The 23,449-nt window shown below is 41.4% G+C and overlaps 1 long non-coding RNA gene across 4 annotated transcripts; it reads right to left on the reverse strand.

The window, feature by feature from the left end:
- Positions 1 to 1,085: 1,085 nt before the first annotated feature.
- Positions 1,086 to 7,478, reverse strand: LOC118310038. 4 transcript variants are annotated; one of them, XR_004793679.2, is made up of 4 exons: positions 6,992 to 7,478; positions 6,710 to 6,825; positions 1,340 to 1,437; positions 1,086 to 1,267 (listed from the first exon to the last, which is right to left on the reverse strand). It is a non-coding gene; the product is annotated as an uncharacterized LOC118310038 (long non-coding RNA). The 4 variants fall into 4 exon arrangements; XR_004793676.2 differs by having other exon boundaries at positions 1,086 to 1,437; XR_004793678.2 differs by lacking the exon at positions 6,710 to 6,825 and having other exon boundaries at positions 7,286 to 7,474.
- Between the last annotated feature and the right edge of the window lie 15,971 nt (positions 7,479 to 23,449).

Raw genomic sequence — 23,449 nt, forward strand, 5'->3', positions numbered from 1 at the left:
AAGTTGACGAATAAAACCCTCAACCTTTCAAACCCCTCACTCCCATTATATAAATCGCAGTGCTATTCTATTATAGTGAGGGGGGGGTTGTTATAGTTTTTAGATCCGTTTTTATTATACAGGTTCTGCCACTGAAAAATTTTGATGTAAATGTTTCTACTGAATTACTGAAAATGGGACCATGACAACATTTGGTTCCAGGGCCAATCATCAGATGAAAATCAATAAGTTTAAGCTGTGCTGATGCATCTTTTCTGGGAACCTGTTAACTCTTAACACTTGATGTAAGATTTGGAATTTTATTAGTGAGTGGCAAAGGCTCATTTCCTCATCACGAATAAACCGAACAGTATATTAAAAGAATTAAGAAGCCAAGTTGGTATTCATCGAATGTGTCCGTCTTCAGATGTGAACACCTGGGAGTAGTTTGCCTGTTCCCTATCCATTCTAGTAAGGAATCAGTAAGCTCACTCAAGTACTGTATCGAAGTTTCATTTTAAGAAACTCACACATTATTTATTTCCATTTGTGTGGGCTTTTTATTTAATACTTCCCTACACTTACATTTTTTAAGTGAATATTCATGTTTTACTCCACCATATTTCTTCATATAATAAAATTTCTCTAAAGGAGTCTGTAGAGTTCTCGACCATTGCCAGTCTCAAGCCTGGATGGGAAGGAGCCTATGCATCAAATGTTTCCTGCTGAATAATTGTCCGGCCGACGTGACAGAACCTGAACATAATTTCAAAATTTTAAAAAACAAGGTTTTGCAGTACAATGCATACAGTTACCCAAAAGTACATATGTCGGGTTCGCTCTAAAGTGAAAGGAGTTATTCGGCTAAAAAAATATATATATTTTCACTTTTGCTATATCTGTGTAAATTTACTCATTTTAGAATTTAGACTAATTTAGGAACAAGTGAGTAATATACTCCTAGTTTATTCTGCCCCTTTGATATCTAACCATATGTTTGATGAAAATGGTAAGCAGGTGTTTTTTTCTTCTACATATATTACTGTTTTATGATGATATAAACCAGTTACACAGATGGTGGGAATGGAATTCATTTCAACAGCAAATCTTTCACTCTCTTTTATTGAAAACCTTTTGAGACAATGGATAAGACTTGCACGATGATCATGTGCACATTACAGTTAACTTAATTTACCAGTGTTTTCATACTCTGTTTATGTTAATAAGGCTGAGTGATGTAGTTCCCTCGAACCTGCAGTGAGGTACAGTCATCCAGTGATGGAAACATCTGTGAGAGTGAAACAAACATTTCTTGGATTTCTTTGTCAGAAGGTGGCGGTAATAGGCTGCGTAGACTTACTGTAACACTTGAAAGAGAACAGTAGAAGAAGTAGAGGTTGCAAACTGATAACGAAGCAGCCGTTGCCTTGGCATTATACCTATATGACATGCTGCCAGCTTGGCAATGGAGAGAGGAAACATGGAGAGAGTTAAGTTAGTACTTTCGATTCAGTTAGTATTTCATTCATAATGATGCACGCATAGGTCTAATGTTCGCATACGTCAGAACTTATTTGGCAAAAAGTTATTTTCGTTAGGTAAATGCGGCGGTCATCAGTATTTTCTAATGCGATACTTCAAAATGCCCATAAATATAGGTTGATGGAAACATAGTGCTATCATGAATGTTGTCTTTCTGAGTGGAAAATATGTTAAATTGATTCATAAAAGCATTTGTATGTATCAAATGTATCCAATTGGTGGAGGGCAAAGAGGTTTGGGTATGAGCAGCATTAATATAGAGACACTGACTTACAGCATGCAAGCTTTTGAAGGCTCCGGAGGGTTTGAACCTGACTCAAGCACTGACATCTAAATATTTGTTTGTGGATAATGCATGAATATTAATTCCAAACGTACATTTAAAGCTTGAGACATACTTGCAAATGCATGTTGTTACATGCTGCTGAGGCAGTGTACTTTCTGCTCAACTGATTTCCTATTCTGAACAAAAAAATGTGACTTCAAAAAAGGGTTTGTCACTAAATTTAAAAAATATATATATATCAAAGCATGTCTGACATTAAATAGAATTTATAGGAAACTGCAGGAAATTCTGTTCTTTTCATTGATAAGGAACCCCCTGTCAAGAGCTAATAGTAACTTTCAACATTAATAATTACATGTCATTGTTGCAACAGCAGCTACAACACTGACAGTTATATAGTCAAAAGACATAGGAAGCTGTTTATGGCTCTCACTCTCTCTCTGGTCGACTTCCCTTTCACTTCCCTGTCATTACCCTTAGTCTGTGGATCGCCACGACGAGAGGTTAGTTTTGGTGACAAACTGAATGATGGGAACATTTTGGTCTACATGGTCTGTAAACAAATAACTAATATAGTGAGTATTAATACTTTTGGGCCTGCAGTTATAGTTAGACTGCATACAAACATTAAAAACATAATGTTTGTATGCAGTCTAATATGTTGTCAAAATATGATTTCAACCATCATCTTTGAAGAGACAGGATTGCACAGGAATGAAAAGTGTTGCACTAGAGGATTTTAAAACACAGGGTATACTTCTAAATCAAGTCACATCAGTTGAATGTTTTCTTCTCTAGTGTTTTTTTTTTTTTTTCAGTGTCATGTCCTCAACAGTTTATTTGAAATACCACAGAGGTTAATCTTGAAATAGTTAAACATGCTGGTGGCTGATGTTTGACTTTCCTTCCTCACGGAACACACTGCATCTCTGATGCCCTTGCTTTAGCATATTTTAATTCCCACAGCTTCACTTTGTCGAGTGTGTTGCTCAGGTTCTAAAATATCTAATCAGAGCTTGACGAAGTGGGAGGGGGAGAGAGCGGAAAAAAGGGGGAATGAAATCTAATTCATTAAAGTCACTGACCCAAATAGAATTAACCAGTGGCCCAGAGTAACCAAGTGTGCGTGAATCTTCAAATATTAGGAAGGTGCTCAATGCTCTCAAGGTGGCATGAGGGGAAACGGTTCAGCTCAACGGTGTTCTAGCTCATGAATCAGAATAATAATGGTTTCATCCTTTCAACTTGACTTTGCCACAGTGAAAACAAAGACAGACTGAAAAGTAACACCGATATCCGATGGCCAGTGATGGACTATCAAGGATGAAACATTCCAGAGTTAACTCTGCCGATAAATTCTCCATCTGCTGTTGAATTTGATGTATTGTAGTAACATGCTAATATTGAACCATGTGCAGCGCTAATGGGCTATGAGACAACCAAAGTATATTTAGTATGAACTAAATTATGCAACATTGAAGTTCACAAAATTAGCTTAGAAGCTGAAATAGCACTTGAGTGCGTTCGTTGTCAATCAATCCATTTTGTGAATTGGCTAAAACGTATTATTTATTCATCTGTCATGGATAAGCCATTCTCCCATTAAGCCTGTTCAGTTAAAGATGTTGTTGCTTTATGGGGTTTACTGGATCCAAAGTGCAGAGGAGGCGAGGAGGTGCAGAACAGAGAATGTTTAGTAAATGTAATAAGCTCACAGCCTCATTGCCATGTGGCAGGAACCCAGATGCAAAGCAGCAAGACGCGGGTGAAACAATGGAGAAACTCAGGAAGACCGAGCACTCCAGGGAATAAAACAAAACCAGAAATGAACAGACAAAAACTGATAAGAAGCACTGGGGCCACAGGGACTAAATACGCAAGGTGAGGCACTGGAGACAGGTGAAACACATTAGGTGCAGACAATCACAAGGGTTGGACCCTAACCCTAAGGACAAAGACATGAATTAAATCAACTAAGGGACACAAGAGGAAGGTAAAACAGGAAATAATAAACTCCAGATGAAAACAACTGAAAAAACAAGTTCAAGCAATTCTGAACAGAGAAATTCAAACAGTCCACAATAACCACAGAAGTGCCCATGATATGCTTTTGTGGGTTTGAGTCTACATCAGCAGAATGCTCGCTTTCAAACACTTCTGACCATGTCACTCTTGTGGTTCGGTTTCATCAGTCGGTTCTTTATGACTTTCAATATTCAACCCGTACTCGTACAACAGAACCAACGTGATTGTTACCATGGCTACAGGGGCGTTGACAGCTGATCGGGAAGCCTCTGGGTGAGGGGTGTGACATTTCTGACACATGCTCTGCACGGTTGACCAATCGCAAAAGAGTGGGCCGGCTGACCTATCAGAGCGGGGCATATTATCTGGGCATTCGGGAAGCGGGCCGAGAGCTAAAACGGAGCATGTCAGACAGAGCGGGAAATCAGACGCTGCAGCAATGTACACACTAATAATGTGTATTTTGATGATTACAGCATGTAAGCCTATTCTAGTAGAGCTAAAAAATTACAATTCCCCTGTAAATTATCAAAATCTGGCCACTTTAAAACACTGCAGCGTGCTTTTTTTGTTAGGTATTATTATTGGCATCATGTAGGAGATGCAAACTATTTACACCGACATTAGTGTGCACATGACAACATTGTGTTTCACCCTTTGTCGCGCTCTCTCCACCGTTCATTCTCTGATAATTGATGACCTTGGCATGTCTGTCTTCTTAGCCACTGACTGATCAGTGTAATCGGCGAAATCACTATTAGCGAGATCAGTAAGTCCTCCGCTCCCATCCAACCACTATTCATCACATCGGGACCTAATTGGATTGCTAATTGATGTGTAGAAACCCATGTAATTGCACTAAAAGGCACTTTCTGGTAGCCTGCCATGGAGGAGGAGGGTAGGGGGGCGGGGGGTACACTCAAGCTGTCAGATGTACAGTCCATCCAACACGGTCACATGGTCAAACATGTGACCGTGTCTTACCAGGCGAAACAAGAGTTTACGGGACAAACATCATGGAGAACAGGACAAAACACGTGATAAACCTCAATGTAAACATGGATCTACACACACACACACACACACACACACACACACTAGCTCTGGCTGTGCTCTACATCTGAAAGCAAGAAAAAACAGTTCTACACTAGTCTGGGAGAATTATACCAGCTAACTGATGGCATGCAGTTTAAATTAACGTGGTCGATCAACCACGTAATGGACCACCATGAGACACCATTCAGACTGGAGCTAAAGGATCCTTGATGGGGCAGCTAGATAAGACAGAAATCTAATCTCAATTAAGAACGAGTCCTCTTCATTAGAGTCATTACTGTGTTCTCACGGCCCGACCGATACCGCCACGGACTCTTTGGGGAAAAGAAACCAAAATTTAAAATGAGCAAAGATGTTTTCCTTCTTACTTTCTGTGAAAATATGACTTTGTGTTTGTGCCGCTCACTACCAGGAGTGATTTAGCATTGAATTCGGTTCCTTTTACAAACATCAGGAGGGTTTCGTGTTTTGCCCTGTCCCCTCTGTGACACGTTGTAACTCTTTGCACAGACATATGCAACGGAAGTTGCAATCACTTCTAGTTCAAAAAAACTCCTAGAGGTCTTAGAAGATTTTTCCAAATGATAGAATGTTGAATAATACATTCCGTCACATGTTCCCTGTTGGCATTTAAATGTTTATGCTTCCTGTCTGACTCTTAACATATGGTTGTTTGTACGCCAGTGATCTGTGGGAAGTGGGTTTTATCTTATCTCAGCTTGTCTCTGTGTCACTGCTCTGGCTCTGTGATACATTATGTATGATTTAGGCCCGTGCGTGGAGGCACATTGACGACGCTCACGGTGGCATGGTTATGAGGATGCCAGGTGACATTAGCTAATTAGTTTTGAAAGCATTTTTTGAAACAGAAGTGCAAAATAATACACAAAGGAGAGATATTTCCCTGGTTTCATTGCTACTGTGGAAAAATGAAGAGAAGGAGAGAGAGAGAGAAAAATGGCAGAGCGATAAACCTTGGGAGAGAGACAGACTCTGACGACCAGACTGTGCGGATGTTACATAAATGTCAACATCGGCTTCCATCTCCGATCCAGCGGAAATCACATCATCAAATATTTGCCGTAGCCGTAGATTTTTTTCCTCTGTGTGTCAGTTCTCGCCCAGTCACTTCTTGTCAGTGTCAGACTTAACAAGGCAGGCAAACTGCGCAGAGCCGGCGGCCTGTCAGGTGCAGCGCATCGACACCTCATGGGGCAAAAAAGTCAATCTGTGCTGACAAATGCTCACCGCCGCAGTGCCAGTCTGGTTGAACCCCCAGGCATCCGAGATGGAAATGCAACCACTAGTCGGCAGAGGGGAATTAGAACAAACTGTCAGTGCCGCGCTGAAACTGGCTGCGAGCAGGGAATCGGAGAAGGTGACCCCCTCGCATGTGCGGCGTTGGCATTTTGTTTTGACTTCTGTGGCCTTTTTGTCTGCCAGTATTTTGTCTGCCATGGGTTGCAGACTGGGGGCCTCTCGACCTCTACAGGCTACAGCTCTTTGGCTGCGCGATGCCGTTCAGAAGGTTTCTAAGGTGGCGGATCACACTGCCCGAGGGTCACCTGCGTCATCAGCTTTGTACGTGTGGCTTGATCGTCAAGAGCTAAGCCGTGGCTCGGAGAGAGCACCGACCGGCTCAGTGCCACATTTTGGATCTTGGACACAGGTGTGTGTGTGTGTGTGTGTGTGTGTGAGCAGCCCTCTTGTGGGTCTATTGTCTGGTCCTCATTTCGACACTATCATGGGCTGGGTTCAGGTAGCTCAAGCTAGGAACCCGTTTGTGGACACAAAACACATACAAGTAGAAATTAAAGTTACACCCAGTTCTATGAGTGTGTATGTATCACTCCAGCAGCAAGCGATCACTGAAAGGTGGACTCAGCATTCATTCATGGGGCTCGTCTCTCCCTGATTTGGGCCCCGAGTAGTATGATCTTTCGTCAGGTGTCAAGGAAGAGAGGGAACCAAAAGTGGAGCATGTTAGCGCAGGTTACACACATGCTCATTATATTCAGGTAACATCCATTTGTGACAACTTCTTGGTTCAAAGAGGTGACAAGGATTTGGAGATTACTGTTCACAGAAAGATGTGATACATACCAGTGGCAGCTGAGATGCCTTTCCACCGGATTTACAATGCGTCAGAGTAAAAAAAACGCCCATGGGCATACGATCCATATCAACAGAAATAAGACCCAGGCAGTGACTTTTTTGGGGGTAAGGTATAAGGATTTGATGGTGTTCAATTACAACCGTGTAAATGGAGCAGATGTGGCGCCTGACAAGAGCGAGAGGTCACCATCGCCCTGTGGGAGATTGCTGCTGAGGAGAAAGGGGTGTCTGTGACTTTGCATTCTCGGCTTACGTTAGCGCACACCTACACATGCCATTCACCTCGGGACAAAGCGACGCACGCACACTTTTACACAATGGGAGTGTGTCTCCTCTCTCATCTTGTCCTTCTCGCTCTCCCTCCCTCGCCTCGCTCTCCTTCAGCCCGCCACATCCTCTTATTGCCTCTTTTGCTCAACCTTTGCTATCGCTAATGTGACAGCAGCAGACAATAGTTTGCGGTGCATTTACAGGATTCCCACCTACTAATTAGCAAAAGCTCTGCGGGCCTTTGATCCCGTGTCCCTGTGATGTGGATGGCTTCCTGGTCTTTGAAGGTAGCTGTGATGGAAAAGCTGCTTTCAACTACCCAGAATCCTTTGGCTCTGGCTGTGTGACCGGGCTTAGCTCACCACAGGTCTCTCAGGGGAAAGAGCTGCCCCCGCAATCGTACTCTGTGCTTGGCTACAGTGACTGAGGGCGTGCGAGTTAAAATAGCAGGCAGGGAATCTTGTGGCGCAGTGTCACATTTTAAGGAATGTGCCAATTACCTGCAGCTCTACAACACCGGGATGGGGTCGCGGGTCAAGTCTTGCAGTTTTATGTTAACATCGCGAACTTCTCCTACAAGCGATGCACCTAAGCATTCTTTACCAGTATTACAAGGTTCATCTTCCGCATAGCTCTAAGCCCCTTCCCTCTCTCGGCCTCACATCTGGGTCTCCAGGACAACGCAACGGGAGTGTGTACCTCTGATTAACACAGGATTCTTGAGAAGGGGCTTGGGGCTTAGTCAGATTAAACACTTTGTGAGATCAATATAAAAGTGAATGAATAATTAATGGGAAACAATGTATCCATTCAGTGTGATGTTTCACTATTAACACTCAAATGTGAGCCATTAAGCAAAATAATATCTTTGGCATGAGGGAAAGTATTAAAAACACTTTTGAGTGAGCTCTAAGTCTGCAACACTGAATCGTAGAGGGAGAAAATGTTGAAATATTGAATTCAGTTCGCTTCTCTTTCAATATTCCTCTTATCATGCAAGTGCTACACTTCCCCAGGTGCACAGGCTGGCACAATGCAGGATAAAAGGAATAGAAGAAGAATAGAACTTATTATTTTTTTCTTCTATTTTTCAAAGGCACATTGTAAGCAGCACAAAAGGGGGCGAACTGCGCCATTTACAAATCAGTTAAGCCCTGAGGGAAATCTACTGGTGGATGACATTGAAGTTGAAAGTGCACAGCGAGTTGGCCACATTGCTCGGCAGCGCATACATCTGAGCAGGCTTCCTGTGCATGAATTTGACTGGGAGTAAGTGCCTGTACACAATGCTAGTACAGCAGAAGGTGCTGCGGTGGGGCTGCTACTCTGTGATAGACACCATCTTTTCATTAGAATACAGCGAGGGAGACAGAGATGTATGGAATGCAAACATAATCCATGCCAGTTTAGAAGTAGTGCATCGATCCTGTCTGCGAGGCTGTGTTTTATCCTCCGTCAAATAACAGTTCTGCCCACTAAGCTCTTTTGAGATGATGACACTCACAATGGGGCTGCATGCTCTGTCTGGTGCAAAATCAAAGCAGATTAAATTCAATTCTCAAACTGACAAAAGTGAGTTTGTTAATGTGAAACGCTTACGAACCCCGCGAGCGTGCATGTGTGTGTTTGGCAGTGTCTACGGTGGCAGGCTCGTGCCATGGCTTGTGTTAGTGTTTTGAGAGGTGAATGCAAAAGTGTCAAATTTCCGTGACAATGGCACATTGTGTTTTGTGCAGAGTTGCAGTGTGCAAGGCAGAATGACACCAAATCTGTTTTGTCATTGCACTTGTTTTTGCTTGATTCAACCATTTTTTTTCATGACAAACTTTCACCTTGTGGGATTATGTCCTTCCCTCCCCCCTGAAGACAACTTTACTGTACAATATATCACATTGTTTGTCGCATAGTACAGGCTACTTAAATTGCACTGCGTGTAGCTGCGTTTGCAGGTTATTGCTGTATTATTCATCAGCATGTGGACGGGAACAGAAGAGTTTTTCTTTTGACACTTTGTGCTGTTGTTTCCCTTTAATATTTCAGTTATTGTATCACATGCAGCCTCTGAATTGCGTAATATTTCATATTCCTCTCCACGCCCTTGCATACTAAGTCAACTGTAGCAGTAGCCATGGCAATAATGATAGCATATAATTAGGGTCTCATATCCCTTAGCTTCTTCCATAATTGCGTTCTCGAAAACCAGAAATCTCCATTTGCATGTTTCTCAATATGAGAGAAACTCATTAATTGCAGACAATAAGGATTAGGAGTATGCAAAGCTTAACTGTAATGCGGGAGCTAAAGCTGAATAGGCCTCTCTGTTTGCTGTACCAGAGACATCGTCATCAGCTCCACCTACTTGCAGTTAATTGTGTGGAAGCATGTCTGTGTGCAGATGAACATTGGATGTCTCTATCAATTAAGCAGAATATATTCAGTGTAGCCTTTTCGCATACAGTGTTGACTTTAATTTTTTTTTATTGTGTGACCTCATTTGTTCTCTCTTTTTTTTCTCAACCATTAGACTTGTGTTCTCCTTATTAATGTATGTAGCATGGGGTGCACAAATACGATATATTGTTCAAATGTGTAGCCCTGTCTCCGTTTCATGCTTGCGTCGTCACTGATGTAAACCGACAAACACGTAGGCCGTGCATTCACATGTGTAACCAGATCAGTTAGGTAGAGGGAGTTGCGGTCCCACTAAGATGGATGTCGACCATACCAAACAGTGTCCCAGAGGAGAAAGCATTTATTATCCCAAGTTTTTCTTTCAGATCGTTTCTCAAATTAAATAAGTAGGGTGCTGCTGCAATGCTGGCTATAGAGTAAAACGGGTGAAAGATTAATCAGGGAAAACTCTATTACCAGGACAGGAATTAATGCAAGAGGAAGTTGTGGCATGATGAATGGATAAATGAAACATCGACAAAAAAAAGAAGAAGGACAAAAGTTGTATGAGGGGGGAGAAAAAAAAAAGATTGCGAAACCAAGTCTACCATGGCAAAACCAGTCAGCAAATCCCAATGTGAGTGTCCCCCTACTCCCACAGGAGTTACTCCTTCTTCATTTATTTACAGCTGTCTGCCGGAGCACAAGCAGATAAACAACTGCAGCTCCCCTATGAAAGGCTGACGCCACAGCCGGGGCCCTACCTAATGATTTTGAAATGCATGATCAAATATGTTGTATAGAACTCTATTGCGCGTGACTACCAGACACACTCACACACACGCACACAAATGCATGGAAGGCAAAGCAAACCCACCTTCCCTCTCGTCTAGAGCTTAATTTCTACACTGACAAATATGCACACTCAGCCTTCCAGAAAGCCTCCCCCTCTTTAGATGGAAATAACATTTTCCTCTCTGAATTATACCAGCAGCATCTGTCAGAGGCAAATATGTTTTTTGATGGCCTTCCATCAGGAAATATCTACACCGGATATAAAATGCAATAAAGTGAGTGCAAAGTTTGCTTATGTGGGGATTATTGACATGCTATTTTGAGAATTAAGCTGCAGTCCACAAAAAGCACACGGGAAGTTGTTATTTTCGTGGTTGTTTTTACCAAAAGGACACAGCACGAGAGGTGGCATCTGTAAACTACCTTAATGTTTGAACATGAAAACATCTTCAGTTATTTTTTTGAGACGGAACCTACTGCTCTAACCTTGAATGCCGTCGCTTGAGAACATTCTAATAACCCACAACACCACAATTCCGTCCCGTGTGCACAGAAACACAAAAGCTTCAAACATATTTGTTCCATACCCCTGCACTGTTCCTACACAAATGCCCCTGTTCCCCTGCAGACTACACTCCTATTATGCGCTGCCAATTCAAGATCTGAAATTGTTATTCCGTGTATCCGGCAACTTAACATGGGGAACATGCACAATATTGGATTATAGTGATAATCTAGATGCCTGTTTTAGCATGCATTGAAGTATTCAAGAGAGGGCCCGTAGATTGTTCAAACAGATGAACTGGCTTATGTGAGTGTGCCTTCGTTCCACTCTTCAAATTCTTAGATAGAAATCGGACGATATGGAAATCATGTTAAATTTGTTCCGTGTGAACCCATGGATGAAAGACTGCGCAGTTCCATCCGAACAGTAGCTGACAGCAGCATGCAATTAGAGAGCGACACATGCAGGAATAAGTAGTTATCATAAAGTGTCTTTCAGCAAAAAGAGACACTACGTATCTGATGATCCCCTATAGCTGCTGGTAGTATAGGGCTTTTTTTTTATGACCTACTGTATTTATTGATCACTGACGCCAATTATTGTGACAGTGTGCAGAATATGCAATAGATTTAGAACCACTTGCAAAAGGTCAACATACGCTGGAACTAAAAGATGAAAGGATAAAACCAATAATTCTTTAGATAAATTGACAGATCAATAAAAGAAAAAGAGCAGATGTGGTTCTTCTTACAAAGGTTCTTTGTCTATGTTATTTGCATACCTACCTGCACATAGTGAACTTTTCTCACTTGTGCAGAATCAACACAGCTGGAGCAATGTACTACAGTATATGCACTACAAAATGAGGTCAAACTGTCCACCTTAGAAAATGAAAAGTCCCAAAAAGATGACTGGAAGATAGTGTGATGGGAAGAAAATGAAGATACAGACACTATAGACACTATAAAGGTTTAGAGTGTCAACTCATGTATGAATAATGCCATGGTATACAGAATACATTTACTAATGCTGAACAAATGCCACATGATGCTAGGTCATTCCCTACAAAAGTGTACAATTCATCAGATTTTCTTTGAATGAATGTAAATAATAACATCTCTGTCCATGCCCTACAGTGTGGTTGAAAAGGAGATGAAATGCCATTCAGAGAAAAAAGAAGAAGGGAAAAAATGGAAGAAAGGACGAACTGAGTAGACTTTAAGAAACTAAACCTTCTACTAATGTGTTTCCTGTAAATTCTCAATACATTTGCAAGGCCACTAATAGATTTCGCAGAGTGAGACATCAATTAAAGAGCTCAAGCATGCCAGCGATAATTATTCAAACATGGAGGCAGCCGGTGCAAATGAAGGCTCTAGGTGATCTTGGCCAGGATTTACATCATGTAAAAAGGCAACATTTAGTTATGAAAAACTTGAGCCCTTGTTGAAAAAACCTTTAATATCTGAATTTCTATAACCATTGTGGAGTGGAATTCACTGTCACACTGCAGACATTAACACACAGTATCTTGCAAAAACAAAAACAATGTTCATGTCATTCCCTACTTCATATTTTTCACTGAATTGACACTGGCCAAGTAATTTTTTGAGAACAGCCTCAAAGACGCAGCAAAGTATTTCTTTTCTTTTTTAATTAGACTGACTAATGTTATGAGTAACACTTGAGTGTCGGCGTGTCTTAGCTCAAGGAAAAGGTTTTTATAGTGTGACGCGAAAGGACACATTGAATCATAGCAAACGTGCAGGACTACGCTTGCGATACTGTTTCACGTTGCGGCGCTGTTCAAACCGGTCACCACATTCGTCCGTCAGCAAACCATCAAAGCCTGCAGGTTGTGATCTCACCAAGACTACCGAGCTGAACTGAAATGTGTCACGGCCCCACTGCTAATTACCTTGTTTCCTTTTCATGCTGAGTAGGTGTGTGTGTGTGTGTGTGTGTGTGTTTGGCTACAGGTGCAACTGCTTCCAATGTCCTCATCATCTAATGCTTAAAAGCTGAGGCTCTCCTTCTGCCTGCTGCCAGATTGTTCTGCCAGATCAGTACAGGCAAAAGTAACGCTTGAATCTTTGGAAAGATTTTTCTTCTTGGACTTTTTGTCTCTTAGGATCCGTGCTCCTTAAACAAATTCTGACTTCCTGGAGAAGCCACAGCCAAACTGCAGACCAAGCCAAACCTGCTGCAAATGATTATTCAAGAAAGTTTCATTAAACCCTTGAACTTATCTTCGTGTCTGAGGTCTGCACTACGGAACCTGAGGTTAAACGTAACCAAACGATTCCCTTCGCAAAGCGTCAAACAAGAGGGTGCAAATCATAGATGACACCTTCTCGCGGAGTAATTGTCCAAAAGGAATAAGGTGAAGTGGGGTGCAGGGAAGTTATCCTCCTTGAAGTCTTTTTTTTTTTTTATGGAGAGGAGATGTAAGTGTGGATGTGGATAGAGGAGACACCTAAGTAGTCTGACGGTACAGCAAAAAAAGAACCTGCTGAAAAATGTGCGCACCCCTGAGAGACAGTAAAAAATGAAAACGGAGCTGGAGGAGACGGAGGAAGGCTCAAAGTTTAAAAACATTTAAAAAAGAAGCCTCCTTTTGGGCCTTTTACGCTCCCCTCTTACATTTTAAGTTTGTTTACCTCGATGTCTGTGCATGTCAAACTGTTCCAGGTCTGCAGGACTAGACAGCTGTGAAGTGAAGCAGTAAAAGAGGGCCTTATTGATCATACCTGTCTATGTTGGGGGACTACTGAGCTGAAAACATCCAATGTGCGGTGGATGAGTGCATCTTGGCTGAGCGGCACAGGTCACGTAGCAATAACAGTCCAATCTCGTGTTAGAAGCCTGGATGCTTTCTCGTGTTACTGTTTTTTATGTTTCCAATAGCATATGGCGTTTGGGTGAAGTATCGTAGCACAGGCTCGACCCACAGCCACCCACTTTCAGCATTGTAGCTCAACACAATTGTTTTAAAGTGTTTGGTCGTAGCTAAGTGCTTTAAAATCACTGAAATATCAAGACCCATAGGCTGAATATGCATTGGTGCATGCAATATGCATGGTTTCCACGTAGTCTGGGTTTCTCCTGGCGAAAGATTGTGTTGTGTGTGTGACCCCATGTCGTCAGTCAGTCATGTAGTCTGAACCAACAAGGCTTCAAGGCTCCCAATTACTAGTCTGAGCTCGGCATTATAGCACCGACACAGTGATACGGCCTCAGACATGGCATCAATAACTCTAGACTTATAATTTGTCAGTTTAATACTGACCTTCATGGACAGTACAATCAATAAGAGAAGAAGACCAAAAAACATCTGTTCTTTTCATCGAGTCATGGCAAGGTTATTGTGAAGCTATTAACACTATCTGAATGATTTTTATTGAAACATCACAGTGTCTTATAACAATACAATACAAGATACAGTGTACTACTTTCTCCTGTTACTGTGTTTGCATTCTGAGCTACCCACAAATGCTGAGCTCTTCACATAGAAAGCAAGCTCTGCAAAATGACCTGTACATACGGCAGCCAGGTAGGACATGAAACATTAAATAGTCCAGCTACCAAATGGTACCTTTTTCCCCACTTACACAGTGAAAAACACCACCTTAAGAGGGAATGGAAGTAAATCCTTTCCTCCGGCCACGGAAAGCCCCTCAGGACGAAGAATCTGTCATGTCAACCACATTTTCCTAAGAGAACATTTTGAAATTCAGACTCGGGGTGACCGCAATTTTTCAACTTGTGACCAGTTGACGAAAGCCAGAATATCCTAATTCCAGCATGGTGTAGGCAACATTCAAATGCCTGAGTGGGCCAGGCTTTGTCAATATATGAAACAGGCGAATATCAAATATTTGACTCTCTAAGCATATGGATGGGGAGTGGAGAAGTGGGATTGTCTTTTTTTCAAACTGTGATAGGTGGTCACTGTCAGAATTTATAGTGATCAAAAACAAAAAAACCCACTGACGACAGTTTCTGCCATCAGATCAACACGATACTCTCTAGTTGGAATTCTACTGCAAGAGCAGCCAGATAACTGCTCGTCAGTCACAGACGTTTCCGGTGATGGATGCTTGAAACAGACGGAAAAAGAAGAGACACAAAGGCAGTCAGGCAATTAAAGAAACTGACAACTGATACAAATGAACAAAAAAATCAATTCTCTCAGACGTGGACGTGTTGGAAAATTTGTTTCACTGTCACATTGATATTTTTAAGATTATGTGTGTCAGTGTAGCTGAGGTACTCATCCAGAAACTAAACTATCATATATGACATTTTACCCGGGTGTTGAAACAAAAGCAACTGGACTTGGTTGTAGTTTCTTGAAGACATTTCACCTTCATCCATGAGGCTTCTTCAGTTCTAAGTGAGTTGTGGTGAAATCATAGACTCTATATAAAAATGGTACACGTAGTCCCCAGGCCTGTAAAATGAAGCCGATGCAAACGTGCCCAAAGTCTGTATTCTCTGGAATCACCAGCAGAGGGCGACTTCACTGGCTGCGTTTCTATACAAGTCTCTTAGAAAATGACTACTTCTCATTCATCTTCATTTTTCCTTAAGCGTTTATGGTCTCAAGTGCTAGTTTCGAGTCTTCTCCATTCAGCATGATGTCCAATTTGTAAATTGTGGTCTCATTTGGATTAAAATAGATAATAAAGCACCATATGCATTCGAGCGTGGATACGGCGTGATTGACTGTTGAATCCGTCCAATCGGTACATGATTGCAGGTGTAGGTGGGTGTTTTAAAATGCGAAACTCAAGGCTTCGAAACAAGGCAGTTCCCAAACGAATGGATGACGTCACGGTGGGTTTGCCACTTGGGTGAAATCCAGGTATTTAACCTCTGTGGAGTGTGGGCAGTGCTCCTCGGTGCTGGGCAGTTTCAACGATGGTCGTTAGAGTTGTTGGTGTCCACACAAATGGTTTTTAAGAGGACTGAAGAAAGCCAAAATAGAGAAATCATCCCTCAACAGAGGAGGGACTGTGCTACACCACCTTTCTCCCACATACAATGCTGCCCTTTCATCCCTTCCAAGGAGACTTATAAACTCTCACAAATAGTCTCATGTGACCCCCAAAAGCAACAGTATGGACACGGGTTACTCCAATTACTCTAACGACTGTTCGAGCGAAAGTCGGGAGCACAGGTGAGCACTGCCCACACTCCACTAAGGTTAAATACCTGGGTTCCACCACAACTTATAGTTAGAACTGAAGGAGCCTCCTGGAACAGGGGTGAAACGTCTTCAAGAATCTGAAAAAAACAAGCCCAGTTGCTCCTGAGTCAACTCCCTTGTGGATAAAATATGAACTGGAGGAACGAGAACCTCCAGAGACATTAATCTTACTGTTGCATTAATGTGTATGTTGCAATTTGCTGATGTGGTCGTTGTTAATTTTAACAACACAGGGGCCATATATAGGCTTAGCACAGTGCAGGAGACAAGCTACTGTCCCACTATTTACAACCGCGACAATCTCTGGTCCTCCGGGACCGCTCTGACAGCAAGGTGAATGGTAATAGATGAAAGAAGTTTTCAATTACCCCTTTGTGGAGCCATATTTTATAGTTGCCTTTGATTGGGTGGATCGGTAGCAGCTGCTCAGTGCAGGTGGCACAGCCAGGGCTGTTTACTAGAGAGTCCACCTGGGATATTACGGGTTATTGGCACAGAAGACAGACCCCAACACTGAGTTCACCTCCTCAGCCCTCACAAAGAGCCAGATTGGAGCCATTTTTAATATGCTAGGGAGAAAACCCGACACTCGGGGAACCCGCATGCCACAATATTTATAAATTTGCCCTGCTGCTTTTGAGCCCAAATAGCATCCAGGTTTCAGCAAGAAGTTGAGCAGCTTAACTACCGTTTACACTTATTTCTTACATTTAAATCATTCAAACTTCTCTGAATCCAACATTGAAATATGAACATTTCCAATTTTCACTCTGAGGCTGACTTATAAGTAATAACTGTAATAAATTATGCTGTAATTACATTTTGCATGAGTCTGCATTGCCAATATTTGATGCCAGTAGAGCTGTGTTCAACAGATTGGTTGAACAGGCTGACTCATGAAGCTTCCTCTCCATTTTACATCCTCACTAAATATTTTAAAAATATCACTTCCCCAAAGAGAAACATTTCTAACAAAAATCAGAGAACAGAAACCATATATGGGTTCATGACTTCAACTTTTGTCATTGTAGTAGCCATGTAAATATATATTTTAACATCCCATCTCTCTGTGAGGGGTCTAAACAATAAGGTTTACTCAACCTTATTTTCTACTAATCCAGAAATTGCTAATATTGGAACAAACCCTTTTTTTCATATTCTTGGTAATATATAATATTACCAAACAACAATGGTGAAGATGTTTCCCTCTTGAAAGCTGTTCTTTGAAACCTTGGTTATAAGAAAAAACAATGCAAAACATTCTTACTAATGCAGATCAAAAGTTATGTCCTTTTTTCTACAAATAAGTTCTTTTATTTTTCAACCCAAAAAGTCACTTTTACCATTCTACAAAGCAGTTCCTGTCTGCAGTGACACAGAGGTGTGTCAGTAGTAGGAGAAGGAGTAAACAGGAGGAGTAAGAGGTCCTGTTTTCGGTGTAAAATCTTTGTTTCTGTCGACCAGTCGACAACAGAGCATCTGATTGGTCAAGTGGATCTAAACTGGATGGCTAGAAGTCCACTAACAACAACAGTAGCCCTTTTACGTCTTGAAAAATGGGATAAAAATGATCATAAAAGTCATTCAATGTTGGATTTATCATCACGGACATGTACAAAGTCTCCGAAAAGAGTTCCAGGCCGCACTACAAATCTCCTGAAAGGGCCCCTGCCTGGAATGGCGCAAGTGGTAGCTTCCGGTCAAAACAAATCGTAAATTGCTGGCACAAACTGATCAAATGTTACAAGGACTTTTATAACATGATGCATTTTCTGTCGCGTATGACAGGTTCCGGCTCAGAGGGTTACATTATTTTTGTATTTCATCACACCATGTGAAATATAATTTCTTATTCGTGGCAGGATTCCCATAACAAGCCAGGTCCAGCACAATTATTGTGAACAGTGTGGGCACCTTCGCTGGATGACTGCCCTGTTTTGTTGTCCTGTCAGTTGACTGCAGCCAATTGACACTTGCTCGTGGGCTGAATGACACATACTCACAGGTTTTGTTGATGGCTGCGGTAACATCTTTTCCTGTCGACAGCAAGTCAGGGGGAAAAAAAGAGCCCGATTTTATACCGTGTATACCCCCCTCAATGTCCAAAATGCTCAGAGCTACAAACATTACTCTAATCAGATTATAGATAATCCTTCAATTTATTTTTAAAAGGCAAATGGAATTTTTATGCAAGGGGGGAAAACTTGATCCTGAAGGCATTGTGAGTGCTGCCTTTCTCTAGCTTCCAAGAGAGAGGCCTACATTGCTATTGATTAATTTTTTCACTTTAGTGAAACTGACTTGACTGTCTTTGCACTGCTCTATTTCTCCTCGTCTCTTTTGCATAATGCTTGAAACAATTGAGTTAGCAATTTGTACTGATGTTATTGTATTTTTGTCTTGAGAAAAGCATGCAGCTGGAGTAGCTACAGTGTATCGTAAGAGACACTAACTTGGAATATTTGATTAAAACTAAGGTATTGTTTCTCTGAAAGCTGAGACCACATTTCAATAAAGGTTTCTGTACTGAAGACTCGGTGCCTTGCAAACAGAACTGATATATCATCCTCCAGACTTATTTTGACCGGCTTCTTTCTGGATGCTGTAGGACTGGCGAAGGCGGCCAATGCAGTGACCTCCCTGCTATCTCCGCCGCCCACGCTTCTTCTGTCTGGAGAGTATTTGTGCAATGGAAGATGACCGCAGCGGCTCCGAAAGAGGACATGATGTTATTAGGAGTGGTAATACAACACTCTTGACATGCACATAATTGTCTTTGCCATAATGTGAAATCATCACAACCCAATGTCAGTGGGGTTCTCATTTCCGGCGAATCAAAAGTTGAGTTCAATTAGAAAAAAGAAAAACTTTGATTAATTACAGTCTGTTAATATCACTGGAGGGGGTGAGGTGGCGTCGTCAGCAGCTCTCGGAGCGGCCATCAATTTGCCTTCAAATGGAAGTTTTAAATTCAAAGCTTCCTTTTTTTTCAACTTTATGTTGAATGTGCCTCCTCGTGCTGAGGAGAGTGTGATATTACTCTGTCACTCTAAGTTCCGGTTATCATTTCCTCTCAAGTGTCTTCAGTGGAAGAACATAATGACCCTTGTCTCGATTCCTCAGCCTCCGATCCGCCTGATTATGCCCTCCTTCTCAGCAGACAAATGCCATTCTGCTTATTCTCTGCCTCACAATTAACAAAATGCCCTTATTTAAACATGAGGGCATCTCGGCCTAGTTGTGAATACCGAGATATCTTTGTCACGAAGCGAATGTCACTCCACAATTGAGTCTCAATCCGCTTTCTTGGCCTAGTTGTGAATACCGAGATATCTCTGTCACGAAGCGAATGTCACTCCACAATTGAATCTCAATCCGCTTTCTTCGGGGAAGGGCAGGCAGGCTTATCCTGATGGCAGGGCCTCCTCTTTATAGGGTGAATACTGTTAGCTCCACCACTGATAATCGTAGCTGCTTGAGCCAAGTTTAAATGGCCCATAAAATGTACCCACTAATTGATGCAGTGTAAAGGGCATATAGCACTGGCGGGGAGTCAGACAGAATGAGAGTGTGTAAGTTTCATTCATAGAACCACATTTAGGGAGACGGTGGCAAAGACTACCAGACCACCAGAATAAAGGAATCCCTGAGTGTATTTACCAAGTGGTTATGTTGTTGTGCCAGATATTTGAGATCTTAAGTTCATTTAAGATGAACTGAGTAGAATCTTTTGAAATAAAGGTCAGACTGATACCAACACAACCTATTTTTTTCCTGCATAAATCATATTGATTGAGCAAAGTTTAAACCCATTTTGTCCCGCTAGTCATCATACTGACACATGCATTGCAGTTTAACATCAAATGAACAATATGTAGTGTTGTTATACCACTGGCAAATTCCCTTTCCTCTGATTCGTCGCATAAGTGAATGCCCACTGCATTTGAACGTTGCTATACATGGTATGTCTCACTTCTCTGATTGTGAAGTGCCTGAAAATATTCATCTAATTTTTAAAATCTGTAGGAGCTAATTGTATTCTAAATTGCAAAGGCAACAAAAAATATATGTATTCAAATATATTAGTAAGAAAATTGGTGCTGTAATACTGATTAGTTGCAAGTGGCTTAATTAGTGACAGTTGTTACCTTCTTTGCCTGTAGGTGGTCTCACAAATATGACTACATCTGTGGACAGAAACGGCTGCTATCACTTGTGTTGCATATAAGTGAGTTAAAAACACCAAGCAATCTGTTGATGGTCGGTTAAATACTGGATCTTGGAAGATGCAGTGACCACAGGTACATATTGAAATTACTAAAGCCTCACAAGTAATATATAGAATAATGAAGTTGCTGCTCATATCCTGGTGGAAAGCTGAAGAAAGCCTTAGGTCAGCCGCACAACCATTCCCTGTGTAGATAGGGCTCATTATAAGGTAACAAAAACACAAAGATTTTTTGGTTTCAGGTGATTAATCATGAATGGATACACAATTGTGAATATTATATCCAATTAATGCCCTAAATCCGTCACATTGAACATATAAGAAGGTCATGATTGCGAGCAATCACTCAATAAATCAATGCAACAGCGTCGGTCACTGTGTAGCCATGAAAAGATGTGGTTCACTGCAAAGGCTCTCTTAAGCAAGCACATTTAAAGTTTTTCTTCAGATGTACATTTTATGAACATATTTCAGTGAGTCAGGAGTCCAGGGAGATCTTAATACAGAGAACTTATTTCAAAACTCAACTATTTTATCTGGGCTACAGTATGAGCTCTTTGACCATTTGAATTTCAAGTTATGTTGTATTAACATTTAAAACCTTCTTTTCACATTTTCCTTCATATGAATTGAATACACTCTCCAACGAGATATTTTGCCTTTGTGGATCTGAAAAATCAATCAAGCAAGCCAAATGAGTTTGACCAACCTGCTGTGTGTTTTGTGATGCAAAGCGTCAAGGGGCCCGAGCATGAATAAGAAGTGAATTGATGTTATCTTTTACCTGCTATCTGATATATAATATGTCCAACAATATTAATTAGAATGAACCTAAGACAAGAATTCCATAGACATCATGGTTCCCAGAGAGAAATGGTGTTACCAAGACAGAATAGCGAGGATTCATCAGTTTCATCTCAGTTCGAATTATGCACTGGGCCACAAAAATTTGATTTCTTCCTGGTGACAATACCACAAACTGAGCTTGTTTCAGGCGAATCAGAAAGGCTATTGAAGGTCATCACTCCTCATTTCCATTTTGATTCAAATAAAAAAAAAGGGGACACTCATCCTGCTACTGAGCTATTCATAGTGAAAGCCACATCTAATAGCTGCTTGTTTCAATAGATATTGTCTTGGGTGATGATAATAAAAAAAAACTATATCTCAAAGGTGCTGCTTTTGGAGCTACAGGTAGAGATGTAGCTCCAAAAGCAGGTAGAGATGCGACAACTCTGAGCCAGTGCACATGAAATATCATTTGCTAGGTTCTGTTTGTGTTCTGTGTGACTTGCGCCCTGTGCACACATGCCAAGCTGTCGTCATGCTATGACATCGCCGCTGTGGTTTGACAGGTTAGCCAAATGAGAAATACTTCTGTGTTCATGGACATTTGCATATACAATTGTTTTGTTCCTACATTTTCATGTGTGCCAGGCATTTGGAATGCCGTGCTGTATTCCATTAATCATGTTTTGATTCATGTGGTCTCTGTATGAAGATAGCATTTCGTATTGTGGCTTCTTAATTCTCCAACTCCCAATGCAGAGCTCAATACTGAATATGAGCTGGGAAGAAAACTGATAAAACAGGTGCGGCGTTGGAACTATTGGATTGCACCTCAAATTTCTACAGTGAACTAATCAATCTTGTAAGTTAAGAACCCCACTGAACGATCTATCATCTTGCAGCATGATGTTTGTTCGTTTCCTCGCCTGCAAGCTGATTGAACCAAACCTGCTCAGCAATGAATGGCAGACGGACGATGCCAGCTATTGCAGTAGCTAGTGAGCATGGAAAATCTAGCTGTTAAACAGCCAGATATTGTTATCAAGAGTCAGGATCAAGAGAAAAAATAAAAGAGATACTGCCCGAGGAGACTGAGGTCTTTTTTTCAAGTGGTGGCATGAGCCATGTTCTTTTGACTGGTCTGCTGGGGCAGCAGCATCTCGACAGCCGACAGGAAGAGACCAGACTGACTCGATCAGAGAGGCCAGCTTGGGATGCCCCGTTTGACCCAGTGGAGGCAGTGGGAGAGATCAGGATGATAGCTAGAGCTACCATGATTGGTACAATCATTAAGAACGACATGGGGACAGGAACTGTTTAAGTTTATGAAGAATACACCACTGGGTCTTCGGTGGTCAAAAATTAGAGAAAAATAAGAAAATGATTGCAATAGCAATTTACAAATATTATTTAAAAAAATCTTAGAGTTCAACATGCGGTCATGATGCTTTGCCGTCTTAAACCTGAGGCTTTTTACTTAAGACAGTTTACTAGACATATTGAAAAATCATCAATATAAATTTACCATAAAAAACTGAACTGCATAACATAACATTGTCGATTGTGAATCCATTGCAATTTGTAGGAAACAGCAGTGGAAATATCTTGCAGTCTGGTAAGCTGTGCACTCGTCCCGACTGTGTTTCAGAGAGAATGAGCAATTCCTGTCGGTTATGGCAGTTACACGGAGTAGAGTTGTTGTTTCTTACAGAAGAAAAACAATTCTTTATTTACATACTGGAAAAAAAAGTATAAAGAACTGCCTGCACATACAGTATCGTTGCAAGATTTCCATAGCCCCCAAGACAGGCTTTGTGTTGTAGCACAAAGGTTTGATTGATTACCTCAAAATTTGTGGCGTCACAGCGGCGCAAGAATTCCAGGCACAGGTAACCTTCACCCGTCTGGGAGCAACAATAAACGGTTGTCAAGCAAGACAGAAATAATGAAGTGGCCTTTACAGCAAGATTCTCCAACAATCTTATTTGTAATTTGTTGAGCCTTTATTTACACTGTTCAGACTATTAAAATGGGTTCATCTTTTCTTCGGAGAGGAATGGATCGCTGTTATTCTCCAAGGTGGCATGTTCTTATGTCAGAGCCTCGTTACATCATTGTACTTTAATGTGACCCTGTAATTACAGTGGCCCACTACATGTGTGTGCAAACTCAATCTGGGACGACAGCATAATATTAGATTAAACAAAATGTAAAAAGTGTTTTTTTTTTTTAGTATGTATACAAATGCAAATGTGG

Source organism: Scophthalmus maximus, chromosome 6, assembly GCF_022379125.1.
Source record: "Scophthalmus maximus strain ysfricsl-2021 chromosome 6, ASM2237912v1, whole genome shotgun sequence".
Classification (NCBI taxonomy): Eukaryota; Metazoa; Chordata; class Actinopteri; order Pleuronectiformes; family Scophthalmidae; genus Scophthalmus; species Scophthalmus maximus.